Source organism: Zootoca vivipara, chromosome 2 (assembly GCF_965207765.1).
Source record: "Zootoca vivipara chromosome 2, rZooViv2.hap1.1, whole genome shotgun sequence".
Taxonomy (NCBI): domain Eukaryota; kingdom Metazoa; phylum Chordata; class Lepidosauria; order Squamata; family Lacertidae; genus Zootoca; species Zootoca vivipara.
The window spans coordinates 119,143,282-119,159,373 of record NC_142584.1 but is presented as its reverse complement, the minus strand read 5'-3'; the positions used below and the strand labels follow the sequence as shown (position 1 = coordinate 119,159,373).

At 45.7% G+C, this 16,092-nt stretch overlaps 1 pseudogene across 1 annotated transcript; it reads right to left on the bottom strand.

The window, feature by feature from the left end:
- Positions 1-538: 538 nt before the first annotated feature.
- LOC132591282 (uncharacterized) lies at positions 539-7,453 on the bottom strand (annotated as a pseudogene). Its single transcript, XR_015948533.1, has 3 exons — positions 7,350-7,453; positions 5,381-5,554; positions 539-4,147 (listed from the first exon to the last, which is right to left on the bottom strand). The product of XR_015948533.1 is annotated as an uncharacterized LOC132591282 (transcript).
- Positions 7,454-16,092: the final 8,639 nt, after the last annotated feature.

Sequence of the window (16,092 nt, the reverse complement as noted above, 5' to 3'; positions counted from 1 at the left end):
CATTTCTAATACGCTTCATGCCCTGTACAGTGATACCTCAGGTTAAAGATGCTTCAGGTTACAGACTCCGCTAACCCAGAAATAGTACCTCAGGTTAAGAACTTTCCTTCAGGATGACAAAAGAAATTGTGCTTTGGCAGTGCGGCGGCAGCGGGAGGCCCCATTAGCTAAAGTGGTACCTCAGGTTAAGAACTGTTTCAGGTTGGACTTCTGGTCTGCCGCGCTGGCGGAGAGGCGCAGAAACCTTGAGTTCCGAGGTTTCTGGCTCCGTGGAGGGGGGAATTCCGCGGGGGCGACGCGGACCCCCGTAAGAACCCCGGGTAGAGCGTCCCGGGGGCGAAACATGTTAAATTTCTTCCTAATGAGTAATTTAGTTAGCTCATTAGGGGCTTTGCCAAACATCACAGCAGTCCAGTCCGCTTCCTTAGTAGCTGCGGACCTTGGCAAAAATAGCAAAATACATCATCTTCTTGCACAGTTAGAAGCTGTGTGTGAACTACAAGGAGCAGCACACATAAAATCACACAGATATCGTCCGTCTTCTAAACTAATTGCTTTATTATTTACATAGCAATAAACATCAGCCTCCCGGCGAGAGACAAGGCATGACTGCTCTCTTCGCCAGGCAAAAACGAAACTGATTTACACACAGTCAGAGAACAAAGACTGTAACATGATCCCCCTTTGCTCCCTCCTTTCCAGTGGTCAGGCGACATGGCAAAAACACAGAGACACACAGACGCAGGCTGCTTTTAACTCTTGCCAGCCTGAAACTCCTCACAAAACAGCCCAGCAGAGCCCCAGGGTGACTCCGGTAAGCTCGTTAGAGCCCCAAGAGCCAGCTGAGTGGTAGTCGTGGGAGCCATTTTGGGCACCATTGTTGCCTCCACGAAGCGAAGCTCCGTGCCTACAGCCTGAAAGCGGCAGGTTATTTCCTTTAAAAAGAAGAGATTTGGACTCAGCAAGTTAAAAATTTCGAATTGGACTGGGTAATTGGCTTTGGGAGAAGACCTAAAGGGAAGTCAGTCTCCCCACTCAAGTAATGGACAATGCAGTAAAGCTGTGGAAAGCTCAAAAATTGTTTTTAAAAAAACTTCTCCCTGAGGCAGAGCAAGGGAGAAAGTTAAGCTGTGCGTCTAAATCTCTGCAAGGGATAGCGATTTGACAAGGGGAAAAACCCCGGGAACCTGGAGTCGGGTCAAAGGAAGGACCAGCTAGCCGCCATTATGATGTCATAAGAAAGGAATATGCTTGCTTACATGAGACTGAGACCGAGAGCTGCAGCGAAGCGAAAGAGGAAGTTATAAAGTTAAACTCTAAGGATACTCAGCTCTGAATTCTAAATTGAATAACAAGAGAAAGTTCAAAAGAAATAGAAGGTGGATCCAGCTCAGACGGGACTATTTTTTTTTTATATCTGGAATATACAAAATAAAGACAACAACAATACCACTTCCTGCTCTGCCACATTTATGGAGGCGGAGATGGAAGAGAAAGCCCTGGACTCTGGGAAGGACGGTGCACAGTGGGACTTAATTTTGCAAACAGTTTTGGAAATGATAGAGGAGATTCGTAATCCTAAAGGCGTAGCGATTACCATGGTTGAGAAGACTGTTGAAATACCAGAACTGAGCTCTAAATTAGAAGATCCATATAAATTCAGGGAGGAAGAAGAGGAATAATAATAATAATAATAATAATAATAATAATAATAATAATAATAATAATATGTAGGTTGGGACTTGATTTTGAGAATTTTTTTGGAAATGACAGAGGAGATCCGTAACCCTAAAGGGAAAGTAAGAACCATGGGAGAGAAGCTTGCTGGACCAACAGAACTGAACTTTGAAATAGAAAAAGAGGAAGAAGAAATCACTGCTCCACCGGTGGGAGGGGTGGAACGAGGAAGGGATCTGACTCAAAAGTCCCCAGAAAAAGGGAAAAGCAAAAAGGTTCCCACCCCAGTGAGAGAGGGGGGGGAAGAAAGCAGGTGGGGGACAGAGAGAAGGAGACTGAAGACAATATGTTGGGAATACAGCAGAGGGTTAAGAGGGCTGAGCAAGGTTTGGATTTGGACAGAACAGGAGTGGGGTGAGGAGAAATTTGGGTAGAATTATTATAGATGGGGGGGAAATGGTCTGAACTCGGAAAGTTTTAAGGAGTTAGCTGATATCTCTTGAGACATCGATTCCAAGGGAAGGGGGTTGATTTAGATTTGGGGGGGAATAAAAAGGGGGGAAGATTGAGAAAAGGAGCTATGAATATTTTTGGGTTGAGAGCATGAATATTTTTGGGTAATAGAAGTATAGAAAATTATGAAGGGTAACTGTATAAGAATAAGTTTTTAAGAATGTATATTAAGATTTGGAAACTGCAATAATTAGTTATTAACAAGGAACTCAAGAAGGGGAAACAAGGAAGTCTGAAATGCTTAGACTAATCATTTGATGTGATTGTGTGTTTTTTATTTTTGTGTTTTAGTTTTTTTGTTTTTTCTTCCTTTTTTATTCTTTTCTTTTTCCTCACTTTCCTATATAAAATATATAAGAATCATTTAAGAAGAATGTTTTTAAATGGGAGATAGGAGGTAGCTTTATGATGTATAATTAAGATTCGGAAATTGTAAAAGATAACTATTAATAAGAAATTTGAGAAGGGGAAGTGGGAAGTGAGGAAGTTTGAAGAGATACGGTGTGATAATCCTGATATTATTGCTTTTTTGATCTTTTTTCTTTTTTGTAAAATTCAATAAAAATTATTATTATTATTTTAAAAAAGAACTGTTTCAGGTTAAGAATGGACCTCCAGAACAAACTAAGTTCTTAACCCGAGGTGCCACTGTATGAATTCTTCGATGGAGGATGAGACCTGCCCCTCCTTCTGAAGCTCTTTCCACATTCCAAGCTCTGATAGGGTTTCTTCCTGGTATGAATTCTTTGATGGGAAGTGAGACTATCCTTCCTTGTGAAGCTCTTTCCACATTCCAAGCACTGATAGGGTTTCTCCCCTGTATGAATTCTTTGATGGGAAGTGAGATTCTGGTTGTGACTGAAGCTCTTTCCACATTCCAAGCACTGATAGGGTTTTTCTCCAGTATGAATTCTTCGATGGGAAGTGAGATGCTGTTTAAGACTGAAGCTCTTCCCACATTCCAAGCACTGGTATGGTTTCTCCCCTGTATGAATTATTTGATGGCAAGTGAGATGGGTGCTCTTACTGAAGCACTTTCCACATTCCAAACACTGAAAGGGTTTCTTCCCTGTATGAATTCTTCGATGGGAAATGAGAGAGGCACCTTGGGTGAAGCTCATTCCACATTCCAAGCACTGATAGGGTTTCTCTCCTGTATGAATTCTTTGATGAGAAGTAAGAATGCTCCTATTACTGAAGCTCTTTCCACATTCCAAGCACTGATAGGGCTTCTCCCCTGTATGGTTTCTGTGATGGGAAGTGAGATTCTGGTTGTGACTGAAGCTCTTTCCACATTCCAAGCACTGATAGGGTTTTTCTCCAGTATGAATTCTTTGATGGGAAGTGAGATGCTGTTTAAGACTGAAGCTCTTTCCACATTCCAAGCACCGATAGGGTTTCTCCCCTGTATGAACTCGTCGATGGTAAGTGAGATCCCCACTCTGACGAAAGCTCTTTCCACATTCCAAGCACTGATAGGGTTTCTCCCCTGTATGAATTCTTTGGTGGGAAGTGAGACTGTGGCTGTGACTGAAGCTCTTTCCACATTCCAAGCACTGAAAGGGTTTCTCCCCTGTATGAATTCTGTGATGGGAAGTGAGCTTGGGCCCCTCCCGAAAGCTCTTTCCACATTCTAAACACTGATATGGTTTCTCCCCTGTATGAATTCTTTGATGGGAATATAGATTTGAGCTGCGACGGAAGCTTTTTCCACATTCCAAGCACTGATAGGGTTTCTCTCCAGTATGAATTCTTCGATGGGAAGTGAGATTGTCCTTCCAACTGAAGCTCTTCTCACATTCTGAGCACTGAGAGCCTTTCTTCCCACTGTGAGTTCTTTGATGGGAACAGGAACTCTGACTGGAGCTCTCTCCACACTCCCAAATTTGATATGGCTTCTCCACTGTGTGGATTTTGTCATAGTCTCCCCCATTCTTCATTTCCAATTCATCACCACCTACAACAAAGAGTGAAACTAATTAGATCCTCAGGAAAAAACGGAGGCCCCAATTATTGAACAAGGCTTATGAACATTTGTGAAAGAGGAAGAATGGAAGATGTGAGGTCATTCTACAGAGGTCACGGCCTTTGTCAACCAGCATTCAGAGACATATTTATGGGAACCAGAGGTTCAAAATGTCTGGCTCTTTTCTAGGACGGATTTTTGTTGCCACAATCATGAAATCCACTCCAACTCTAACATTGGTCTTCTCTTTAAAATACGGGCAGAGGCTTAAACAGAAACCCAAACCTGACAGAAGTTACCTCAACTTCCCTAACAACTCTGTGTGTGAATGTTGCCTCCAAGATGATATAGAAAAGGTGACTGTCACTCCAGGAGGCCATGTTTTCAGTTAGGTCTGTTCTCAACTGTCAAGTGAGAGAGAGATGTTCTGTGAGAGCAGCTGCTGCTTGTTTTATGCTGCTATGTGCCTCTGAAAAAGTCTGTAAAGTCTCATATAGATATAAGCACATGTAATTCACTCTTAAGGCTTAATGTAGCAGTATTATTTGATGTTGAATTATTTTGGTTTTTTGAGTGTAGCTTATTGTCTGGAATAACGAATGGGATAAATGTATAAACAATCTAAATCAATAAAGAATAGATATAGATATATTAGATATAAGCACATGTAAACATGTTTCAGTATATCAAGTAACGTACAGTGGTACCTCGGGTTACAAACGCTTCAGGTTACAAACGTTTCAGGTTACAGACTACGCTAACCCACAAAAAAATTGTACCTCGGGTTAAGACCTTTGCTTAAGGATAAGAACAGAAATTGTGCTCCAGTGGCAGTGGGAAGCCCCATTAGCTAAAGTGGTGCTTCAGGTTAAGAACATTTTCAGGTTAAGAACGAACCTCCAGAACGAATTAACCCGAGGTACCACTGTAGTTTAGTCTCATTGCTTCTACTGCTGTGTGATGGAGCGGTAAATTTTTTGATATTGGTAGGGTATTCGGATCACGGCAATGGTATTAGACATTTTGAGCTGCCAATACATTGGGGTGGCCGAGAAGCTGTGATTTATTCCTAGCTCAAATTGCCTGCAGATGACAAAGGTGCAGTGTCCCCCTTCTCTATCTCCATCTGCCTGCCTGCTTCCCCCCATCCCCAAACTGAGCAAGCCCCAATACCTCTCTGGCTCCATCCCTCCATGTCCCCATCTCCACTCCCCTGGAACTCACCAGATCTCTCAGAAGTCCAGGGGAGGGAACATTCAGAGGCTGCGAGGAAGGATGCAGGAGACAACCTGACCAGGTCAACCGTCCATCTTCCTCCTTCCATCCTCGCTATGTTTGCAGGATCAGTCTCTTTCATTCTTCCTGAGGAATCGATGAGCCAAAACAAGCTGCAGGGTCCTGGGAGAGAGGAAGAAGCAAAGGGAGGCTCAGAGGCCCTGCAGGGATTCCCCTGCCCCTGGAGAAGCACAAATGGGGCAGCTGCTCCCCAACAGAAACCCCATTTCTAAACATCTCCAGTGATTCCAATTTCCTCTGTATGCTCCTCACCCCACTTCGTAAGGCTGGCATGGTCTGCACCAGGGGTCAGCAAACTTTTTCAGCAGGGTAGCTTGATAGAACTAGCCTCTTTTGAGATAGCACCAATTTCCATTTCTTATCAAAACCCACAGACTCTCTGCTAGATTTTTTCCAGGAGGTTTTACAAGTACCTATCAGGATGGTAAGAATTTTATTACAGTTATCCAAAAAGGATTTTATGCTTTCCATGTCCTCTGTTATTAGTACAAGCCACCCAATGACTGATAATCCCTCCTCATTTGCCCATAAGGTTGGGAGGAGGAGTCTTTTATCCTTCAGCCAAAACCCCACTTATTTATTGCAAAGTGCCAACACAGCAATTCAACCTGAATATTGAGGTTTTAGCTTAGAAAAAACAATTCATACATTAGGGTTAATGTAACCATTTCCATTGATAAATAACTTTATAGTATAACTCAGTGCTTTTTTCCTTGAAAAAATGTTTAGGGATATTCTCACTCTGACTCAAGAAAAACACCATTGCGGGGGGGGGGGGATACAATTCTAATTCTAACCCTCCTGCATCCTCACAGGGGGGAAAACAAACCACTGGTATTACTCCGTTAAAAAGTAGTGTTATGAGTCATCAAACTTTGGAAATACAGTACACTTTTTCCAGAAGGTTCCACAATTTTGGCCACTAGTGTACACTGGAGGGCCGAACTAAGAGCCACCCTCTCCAAATTGTTTAATATGGGATAATATGGGTATAAATTATTATTATTATTATTATCATCATTATTATTATCATTATTATTGGGTTCCAGGTCAGCCGGCTAGTCAGGATTGTCACCTGCAGAGTCTACGTCAACTAAAGCATGATAATCTGCCTTGGACTGAGGACTTTTTGGAGGTCTTGCTGTATGTGGAAGCAGAGGAGCTGGTGAGGTCACCTTTTTGAATAATCTTGAGACCAATACACCCCTCCTCCTTGGATATTCCCGGTGTTTATACAGCATCTTCGCAAGTCTCCAGTCTCAAAATGTTGCTCCCACCATGGCATGGATGCAGTCAAAGTATAGATATTCCACGTCCTAAATCTGTTGGGTTCTTAAGAACACCAGGCATGGAGACCCTTTAGAAACTCCAGAGGTGAGCTGTACGCTCCTCTTGTGACAAGATTCCCAAAAGCTTAGGGTAGCTTGATAGAACTAGGCTCTTTTGAGATAACACCAATTTCCATTTCTTGTTTATCAAAACCCAGGTTGGGAGAAGGAGTCTTTTATACTTGCATTAGCATTTCCTGTGGATAGTTCTGAAATTTGCTTTCACATTAGTTCATCTACTTGCTCCTCCCATGTGCAAATGTTTCCATCTGGCCGCAGCCTCTGTTCACAAATGTGACTTATCCCTCAATCTGAAGGGGGTTTATCTGCATGCCCAGGTTTTCTTTACCCAAAGCCCCCTCCCCATAAAGGAAGGCAGTATCTGGATCCAAAAGAAGAACAGAGCTGCATACCTCCTGCGAACTCGCCCCCTCCCTGGCTTGGCAGAGAGGACAAAGGAGGACCCCCACCGTGCATGATCTGAACAGGGACCCCCATGCACCCTCCCTGCACCCCTGGGACCCCATTCTCCCCACTGCACCTTCAGGGGGAAGAGAGAGGAGACTCACCGGATTCCAGGAGGGGCACCAAGGAAGAGAAAGAGAAAACAAAGCAACCGCCTCTCTGCCTGCAGGAAGCGATATGGGAGGGATGGAATTTAGCCATGGAGAACTTGACCCCTCTCCCCCTTCACTTCCTGTCCTCTCTAGGAATCCAGCTTTGCTCCTTTTAACCCTTGCAAAGCCGAGGGCACCCCGTCCCCCAAGATAGAGGCTCCTGGATCCCTAGGAAAGGCTGGGATGGAAAAGAGGCTAGGAAATGGCTCCATCAAGACACCCCCTTCAATTTAAAAAAACAAAACAAAACCCTCCCGGTCAGCAAGTGGGGGGGGGGGAGAATGGAAGGGGGTGCTTCCCAGCCAGGAGAGCCCTCCCCTTCCTAAAATAATTTCTCCTCCCCGCCAAGTGCACTTTCCTGCTTTTGCAGCCCAGGAAAAGAGACAGATGAGGAAGTGCTCCATGCGAAGAATGAAACGCACAAGCGATCGGGGGGGGGAGCAGATGTGGAAGCCTCCCCCCCCCCCCTAGTAACAGCACCAAAGGCAGGAAAGGCGAAGCCCAGGATTGGGAAAGGAGGGAGAGGGGCAAATGTTGCTTAGGGGGCAGCCCCCCCCCTCTGTGACTCTCCCCCCCCCACAACTTCTGTTCAAAGCAAGAGGGACACCTGCCATCCATTCCCTGGGTTTCCTGCCAGAAAACCAGTTTATACTGGGCTCTCAGAACCCCATTTCTCAACCCAGAGCAGGACCAATCAGAAGCCTCTCCATTTAAGAGCTGGCCAATCCCCTTTCAGATTCCCCTTGGCATCCTCCTCTCCTTCGCCCCTGTTTCCTGAGGGAGTTTTCCCCCTGAGTTTCCCTCTTGGCTGCTCCCCCTCCCAGCTTCTCCTTCATTTCTCCTTTCTTCTCTTCATGTTCCTCCCCCCCTCCCAATGTCTGGGGAAGGGAAGAGTTTGGGGGGCAGCTGGATCCCCCCTCCCATGGCCAGGTAGGCCCTGGAGGAACCCACGGAGGTGGTAGGGCCAGGAGATGGCTTTTCCCGCCCTTTTTCGAAAAAGGCGGGAACGCCATTTTGTTTCTTCTGGAGGCCTCAGCCATGGCTCCCCTGTGGGCCTCATGGGTCCCCCACTCTCGGAGGTCTCTCCTCCCAGCTGAAGGAGGGCGGCACCTTCGGGTGCCAGTGCTCATGGGGCGTCCTCAACCGCCTTCCTGCCATGATGGTTTGGCCTCCGCAGAGCAGCCTCTCTCCTCGTCCGACCACTTCTGGCTCCTCAGAGTTCCAGGGTCCCTTTCTGGGCGGCCCTCGCTTGTTCTTCCCCCTCAGGCGGTAGTTCAACAGGAGAAGTCGCTCCCACTCCGGATCCCTATGGGTCTCAGGGGGCCACTGGAGCCCAGTGGAGAGACTCAGGGGAACTGGCTCAACTGGGGTGCTCCCAGTCCAGCCCAGATAAGAGAGGGAGCTCTCAGAAGAGGAAGCCATTGCGGAGAAGAACCGGACATGGCTGCTCCCTGCTGAGGGTCTCCTGCCTTTCTTCCAAGGCCTCCTGGGGGCTGCAATGGCCAGAGGAAGAGACTGGCCTCCCACCCTGAATCCCCTGCAGGCCCCTGGGGAGCAACCAGAGCAACCCAGGTGGCGCTGTGGGTTAAACCACAGAGTCTAGGACTTGCTGATCAGAAGGTTGGCGGTTCGAATCCCTGCAACGGGGTGAGCTCCCGTTGCTCGGTCCCAGCTCCTGCCAACCTAGCAGTTCAAAAGCATGTCAAAGTGCAAGTAGATAAATAGGAACTGCTCTGGCAGGAAGGTAAATGGCGTTTCCGTGCGCTGCTCTGGTTCGCCAGAAGCAGCTTTGTCATGCTGGCCACATGACCCGGAAGCTGTCTGCGGACAAACACCGGCTCCCTCGTCCTATAGAGCGAGATGAGCGCCGCAACCCCAGAGTCGGACACGACTGGACCTAATGGTCAGGGGCCCCTTTACCTTTACCTAGAGATGGGATCACATACAGATCCTCCCATTTAGGCATTACTGCTCATTCCTTGCCTAGGGAAGCAGCCTCCGTGGCATGTACGTAGGGGGAGGCGGGGCACATTGATGCAAGGGGCACATTGATACACCAACAATACTGTATATCAATTTCGAGAAACGTTATTTGTGTCGTGACATCACTAAAATGTGTCTATACAGGTGTGAGTACAACAGTTGTGACCGCGCTGCCCACCAGTTAGCCGTTGGTGTTTGACGAGAGTAGGTGTGCTTTTAGGGTGGCCAAATAAAAAATTATGTGAAATGGTAATGTGTTCCAATGCTGTTTTACATTGTTTAGTTAAGATTTTAAAATACCAAAGGTAAGTTATTCCACTCAGTAATCAGGATTGCAGGTGATTTTTAAAATAAAGTCAGTGGTTTTATTCATAAGTGTTAGGTTTTTTTTAAATGTCTGTTGGGGCACTTTGATACACTTAGACATGGGGCACATTGATATGTATAGAAGTGCCCTGCTAGTGTACAATTTTTGATGTTCCCAATCCTGAAAATATAAATGTTGGAGATTTCCTACTCATTAAATTTGAAAAGAAAAATACTGCTGTTTATTACGTGGCCAAAATCATTTCTAAATATAATATGACCGATTTTCAAGTGTCATATCTCAGGGGAAAAGCAGGATCTTGTATGTTGTTTTGCAGTTGCCAAAACCAAATTTATCAAAGGGCACTTTGATAAAGGCAAAGGTTTTTGGATTGGGTGTGAGATTTTAGTCACACTTCTCTGAAGTCTCTCAGCCTCACTCAACTCACAGAGTGTTTGTTCTGGGGGAGGAAGGGGAGGAAGGCAAAGGAGATTGTTAGCCACTTTGAGACACCTTAGAGTAGTGATACAGCAGGATATCAAATCCAAACTCATGATGATGATGATGATGATGATGATTGAAGTTCCCTCCATATTCTTGAAATAGTTTCTGCCCTCGGTGACTAATGTTGATGGAAGTATTTCTTACCTACATTTCACGCACTAATATGCGTTCCCCCATATGAATTTCTTTATGGGAAGCTAGACTCCTCTTGGAAGGGAAGCTGTTTCCACATTTCAAATACGGTTTGTGCCCTGTATGAGTTCTTTGATGGAGCATGAGGCCTGCCCTCCTTCTGAAGCTCTTTCCACATTCTGGGCATCGAAATGGTCTCTCCCCGTTGTGAATTATTTGATGGGAGGTGAGATGGTTGGTCGTCCTAAAGCTCATCCCACATTCCACATTCAGTCAGTAACTGGCTTACTGACCGAACCCAAAGGGTGCTCATCAATGGCTCATCCTCATCCTGGAGAGTAGTGACTAGTGGGGTGCCACAGGGTTCTGTCTTGGGCCCAGTCTTATTCAACATCTTTATCAATGACTTGGATGATGGGCTTGAGGGCATCCTGAGCAAGTTTGCAGACGACACCAAATTGGGAGGGGTGGCTAATACCCCAGAGGACAGGATCACACTTCAAAATGACCTTAACAGATTAGACAACTGGGCCAAAGCAAACAAGATGAATTTTAACAAGGAGAAATGTAAAGTACTACACTTGGGCAAAAAAAAAAAAAAAAAATGAAAGGCACAAATACAAGATGGGAGACACCTGGCTTGAGAGCAGTACGTGTGAAAAGGATCTAGGAGCCTTGGTAGACCACAAACTTGACATGAGTCAACAGTGTGAATGCAGCAGCTAAAAAAGCCAATGCATTTCTGGGCTGCATCAATAGGAGTATAGCATCTAGATCACGGGAAGTAATAGTACCACTGTATTCTGCTCTGGTCAGACCTCACCTGGAGAACTGTGTCCAGTTCTGGGCACCACAATTCAAGAAGGATACAGACAAGCTGGAACGTGTCCAGAAGAGGGCAACCAAAATGGTCAAAGGCCTGGAAACAATGCCTGATGAGGAACGCCTTAGGGAGCTGGGTATGTTTAGCCTGGAGAAGAGAAGGTTAAGGGGTGATATGATTGCCATGTTCAAATATATAAAAGGATGTCATATAGAGGAGGGAGAAAGGTTGTTTTCTGCTGCTCCAGAGAAGCAGACACGGAGCAATGGATTCAAACTACAAGAAAGAAGGAAAAGGAAAAACAAGGAAACAGTGGGGTCACTCAGAGGAGAAGATGGTGAAATGCAAACAGGGGACAGAGAAAGGGCAGAACTCCTCAATGCCTTCTTTGCCTCAGTCTTCTCCAAGAAAGAAAACAACGCCCGACCTGAAGAATATGGAGCAGATGATTCAGCAGGGGAAACACAGCCCAGAATAAGTAAGGAGGTAGTACAAGAATACTTGGCTAGTTTAGATGTATTCAAGTCTCCAGGGCCAGATGAACTACATCCAAGAGTATTAAAAGAACTGGCAGAGGTGATTTCAGAACCACTGGCAATAATCTTTGAAAATTCCTGGAGAACAGGCGAAGTTCCAGCAGACTGGAGGAGGGCAAATGTTGTCCCTATTTTCAAAAAGGGGAAAAGAGAGGACCCAAACAATTACCGCCCAGTCAGCCTGACATCAATACCAGGAAAGATTCTAGAGCAGATCATTAAGCAAACAGTCTGTGAGCACCTAGAAAGAAACTCTGTGATCACTAAAAGTCAGCATGGGTTCCTGAAAAATAAGTCATGTCAGACTAATCTGATCTCATTTTTTGACAGAATTACAAGCCTGGTAGATGAAGGGAACGCTGTGGATGTAGCCTATCTTGATTTCAGCAAGGCCTTTGACAAGGTGCCCCATGATATTCTTGTAAAGAAGCTGGTAAAATGTGGGCTAGACAATGCTACCATTCAGTGGATTTGTAGCTGGCTTACTGACCGAACCCAAAGGGTGCTCATCAATGGCTCCTCCTCATCCTGGAGAGTAGTGACTAGTGGGGTGCCACAGGGTTCTGTCTTGGGCCCAGTCTTGTTCAACATCTTTATCAATGACTTGGATGATGGGCTTGAGGGAATCCTGAGCAAGTTTGCAGATGACACCAAGTTGGGAGGGGTGGCTAACACCCCAGAGGACAGGATCACACTTCAGAATGACCTTAACAGATTAGACAACTGGGCCAAAGCAAACAAGATGAATTTTAACAAGGAGAAATGTAAAGTACTACACTTGGGCAAAAAAAATGAAAGGCACAGATACAGGATGGGAGACACCTGGCTTGAGAGCAGTACATGTGAAAAGGATCTAGGAGTTTTGGTTGACCACAAACTTGACATGAGTCAGCAGTGTGATGCAGCAGCTAAAAAAGCCAATGCAATTCTGGGCTGCATCAATAGGAGTATAGCATCTAGATCAAGGGAAGTAATAGTACCACTGTATTCTGCTCTGGTCAGACCTCACCTGGAGTATTGTGTCCAGTTCTGGGCACCACAGTTCAAGAAGGATACTGATAAGCTGGAACGTGTCCAGAAGAGGGCAACCAAAATGGTCAAAGGCCTGGAAACGATGCCTTATGAGGAACGGTTTAGGGAGCTGGGTATGTTTAGCCTGGAGAAGAGAAGGTTAAGGGGTGATATGATAACCATGTTCAAATATATAAAAGGATGTCATATAAAGGAGGGAGAAAGGTTGTTTTCTGCTGCTCCAGAGAAGCGGACACGGAGCAACGGATTCAAACTACAAGAAAGAAAATTCCACCTAAACATTAGGAAGAACTTCCTGACAGTAAGAGCTGTTTGGCAGTGGAATTTGCTGCCAAGGAGTGTGGTGGAGTCTCCTTCTTTGGAGGTCTTTAAGCAGAGGCTTGACAGCCATCTGTCAGGAATGCTTTGATGGTGTTTCCTGCTTGGCAGGGGGTTGGACTGGATGGCCCTTGTGGTCTCTTCCAACTCTATGATTCTATGATTCTAAAGAAGATTCCACCTAAACATTAGGAAGAACTTCCTGACAGTAAGAGCTGTTCGGCAGTGGAATTTGCTACCAAGGAGTGTGGTGGAGTTTCCTTCTTTGGAGGTCTTTAAGCAGAGGCTTGACAGGCATATGTCAAGAATGCTTTGATGGTGTTTCCTGCTTGGCAGGGGGTTGGACTGGATGGCCCTTGTGTTCTCTTCCAACTCTATGATTCTATGATTCCAAGCACTGATAGGGCTTCTTCCCTGTATGAACTTTTTGATGGGAAGTGAGACTCTGCCTGTGACTGAAGATCTTTCCACATTCCAAGCACTGATATGTTTTCTCACCTGTATGAATTATTTGATGGGAAGTGAGACTACTTTTCCACCTGAATCCCTTTCCACATTCAAAGCACTGATATTGTTTCTCCTCACGGTGATTACTTTGATAGGCCAGGGTGAGCCATCATAGTCAGCTTCCCTTTTGGGAAAGCTGCACCTCTTGGATCTATTCCCACTCTAACCAGGCACTGCACGGGTGCATCATTCCCAAAGTATGCAGGGACTGCTTCAAAGAGGAATTTATTAGGTTTTTTTCTAAATGTGAGCTCTACCCCACAGATTCCAGGGCTAGAGATCCCCAGCTTGGCTTCTGGTACTTAGCTGCCAAGTATCCTGTTTTTCGCGGGAAACCCCTGGGTTTTAATCCGTTTCCTGCTGTTCTCTCGAATGGAGAAAAATCCCGGAAATCCCCTGGATTTCCTACCTGCCAGGGAGCCTCCATTTTAGGTGCCACTCTTCCCATGTGTGGGCACCGGAAATCGGGCAAAGCGGCACCGGAAGTCGCTTCTACGCATTTCTGGCGGCCATCTTGATGGTGGCCACATGGCGGCGGCTGTCACCAAGATGGCCGCCAGGCATGCGTAGAAGCAACTTCCGGTGCCGCTCTGCCCGATTTCTGGTGCCCACACATGGGAAGAGCGGCCCCGGAAGTTGCTTCTACGTAACTTCTGGTGCCGCGCCACTGCTGATCCCACATTTTTCAGCGGGAGACTTGGCAGGTATCCTCTGGCAGGATAGTTTAGGAAACTTACAAGTCTTAATCTTTGTATTTTTCACCAGTTTTTGGCATTTGCATCTCACAATTTGGAACACCTCAAAATCTTTGAGTTTTTGCAAACACGTTTTTCTCCTTTCCTACAAATGCAGGTAGAGCTGACTAAATAATTTAGGAGCTTGCAGAGCAGAGGTGGTACTTCTTATCTGTATAATTATCAAAATGATAGTGGGGGGGGTTGCTTCCAAAGATCATGTTTGAGTCCACTAAATGTGATGTCATGGATCTGAGGCAGAAAGGCCTGGCAGATATATGCCTCCTGAGCCACCGAAAACTTGGGTGGGCTGAGATTTAGGACAGATGATAAATTTACCAGAATGAAGTTGGCTTGACTTCTCTCCACTTCATATGTGATCCTTTTGCAGGGCTCTGTTAGTAAGAAGAAAGCTATCCTACAAGCACCACAACAAAAGGCTTTTAATTCTTTCTAAGGAGCAGTCATAAAGGAGAAGGCAAAAGATGGCCCTTGTTCTACTGCTTCTACTGCCTTTTGGAGGCTGTGGGAAACTGCAGACAAAATGCCTCTTGACTTTGGAAAGGGACGAGATAGATTCAGTAAGAGCTAAGCTTTACCAATCCTCCGATGATGATCCAGTTGCCAAAATATGGCGATTTCCCCCTTTCCTGCCCCAACAAGAAATCCAGGTCATGTGGCCAGCATGACAAAGCATGATTTCCCCCTTTCCTGCCCTAACAAGAAATCCAGGTCATGTGGCAAGCATGACAAAGCCGCTTCTGGCAAACCAGAGCAGCACATGGAAACGCTGTTTACCTTCCAGCTGTAGCGGTCACCTGGGTCCACCTGGGTTCAGGTAAATTCTAACTCTTAATCTTGGTATTTTTCACCAGTCTTTGGCACTTGCATCTCACAGTTTGGAGCCAGATCTTGGAGGTTTCGCAAACATGTTTTTCTCCAGCCCTGCAGTTGCAGGTGGAGCTGCAGAAGGAGTTTAGGACCTCGCAGAGGTGGTACTTCCTCTCCATATAATTATCAAAATGATAGAGTGTGTGTTTTTTTGCTTCTACCTCTCACCAAAGATCTAGAGATTTGTCCAAATGTCACGTTTGAGTCCACTAGATTAGAAATCAGAAGAATTTGAGATGATGTCATGGATCTGAGGCAGAGAGGTCTGGCAGATATATGCCTCCTGAGCAACCCAAAACTTGGGAGGGCTGAGATTTAGGACAGATGATAACTGTACCAGAATGAGGTTGGCTTGACTTCTCTCCACTTCAGATGTGATCCCTTTGCAGGACTCTGTTAGTAAGAAGAAAGCTATTGCATTTTGCAACCACCACAACACAAGGCTTCTATATCTTTGTAAGGGAGCAGTCATGAAGGAGGTGGTTGTTCCTGGGAGGAAAAAGATGGTCTTCATTCTACTGCTTCTACTGCCTTTTGGAGGCTGTGGGAAACTGCAGACAAAATGCCTCTTGTCTTTGGAAAGGGACGGGATAGATTCACGTAATTATTTCAGGCCAGGGGACCACCTCATCAGTGGGGTCCTCTCTGCCACAAATACTATGTCTCATTCTCATGGCTTCAACCACTGTCCTTCCACCAGCTTTTATTGGTAAGACGTTTTGTGGGGGTGGAGTTACTGCTGCTTCACTTGCTACCATTTCCATGAGATCCAGCTCATCTCCAGTTATTTTCTGGGGCCTTTCTCATTATTTGGTACCTGCCTTTAATAACATAAGAAAATCCCACTGGCAGATAATTTTGTGGATGATTAGGCTTTCAGTGGCTACCAGTCACAATGGCTCTATGCCTCTGGATACCAATAACTGAG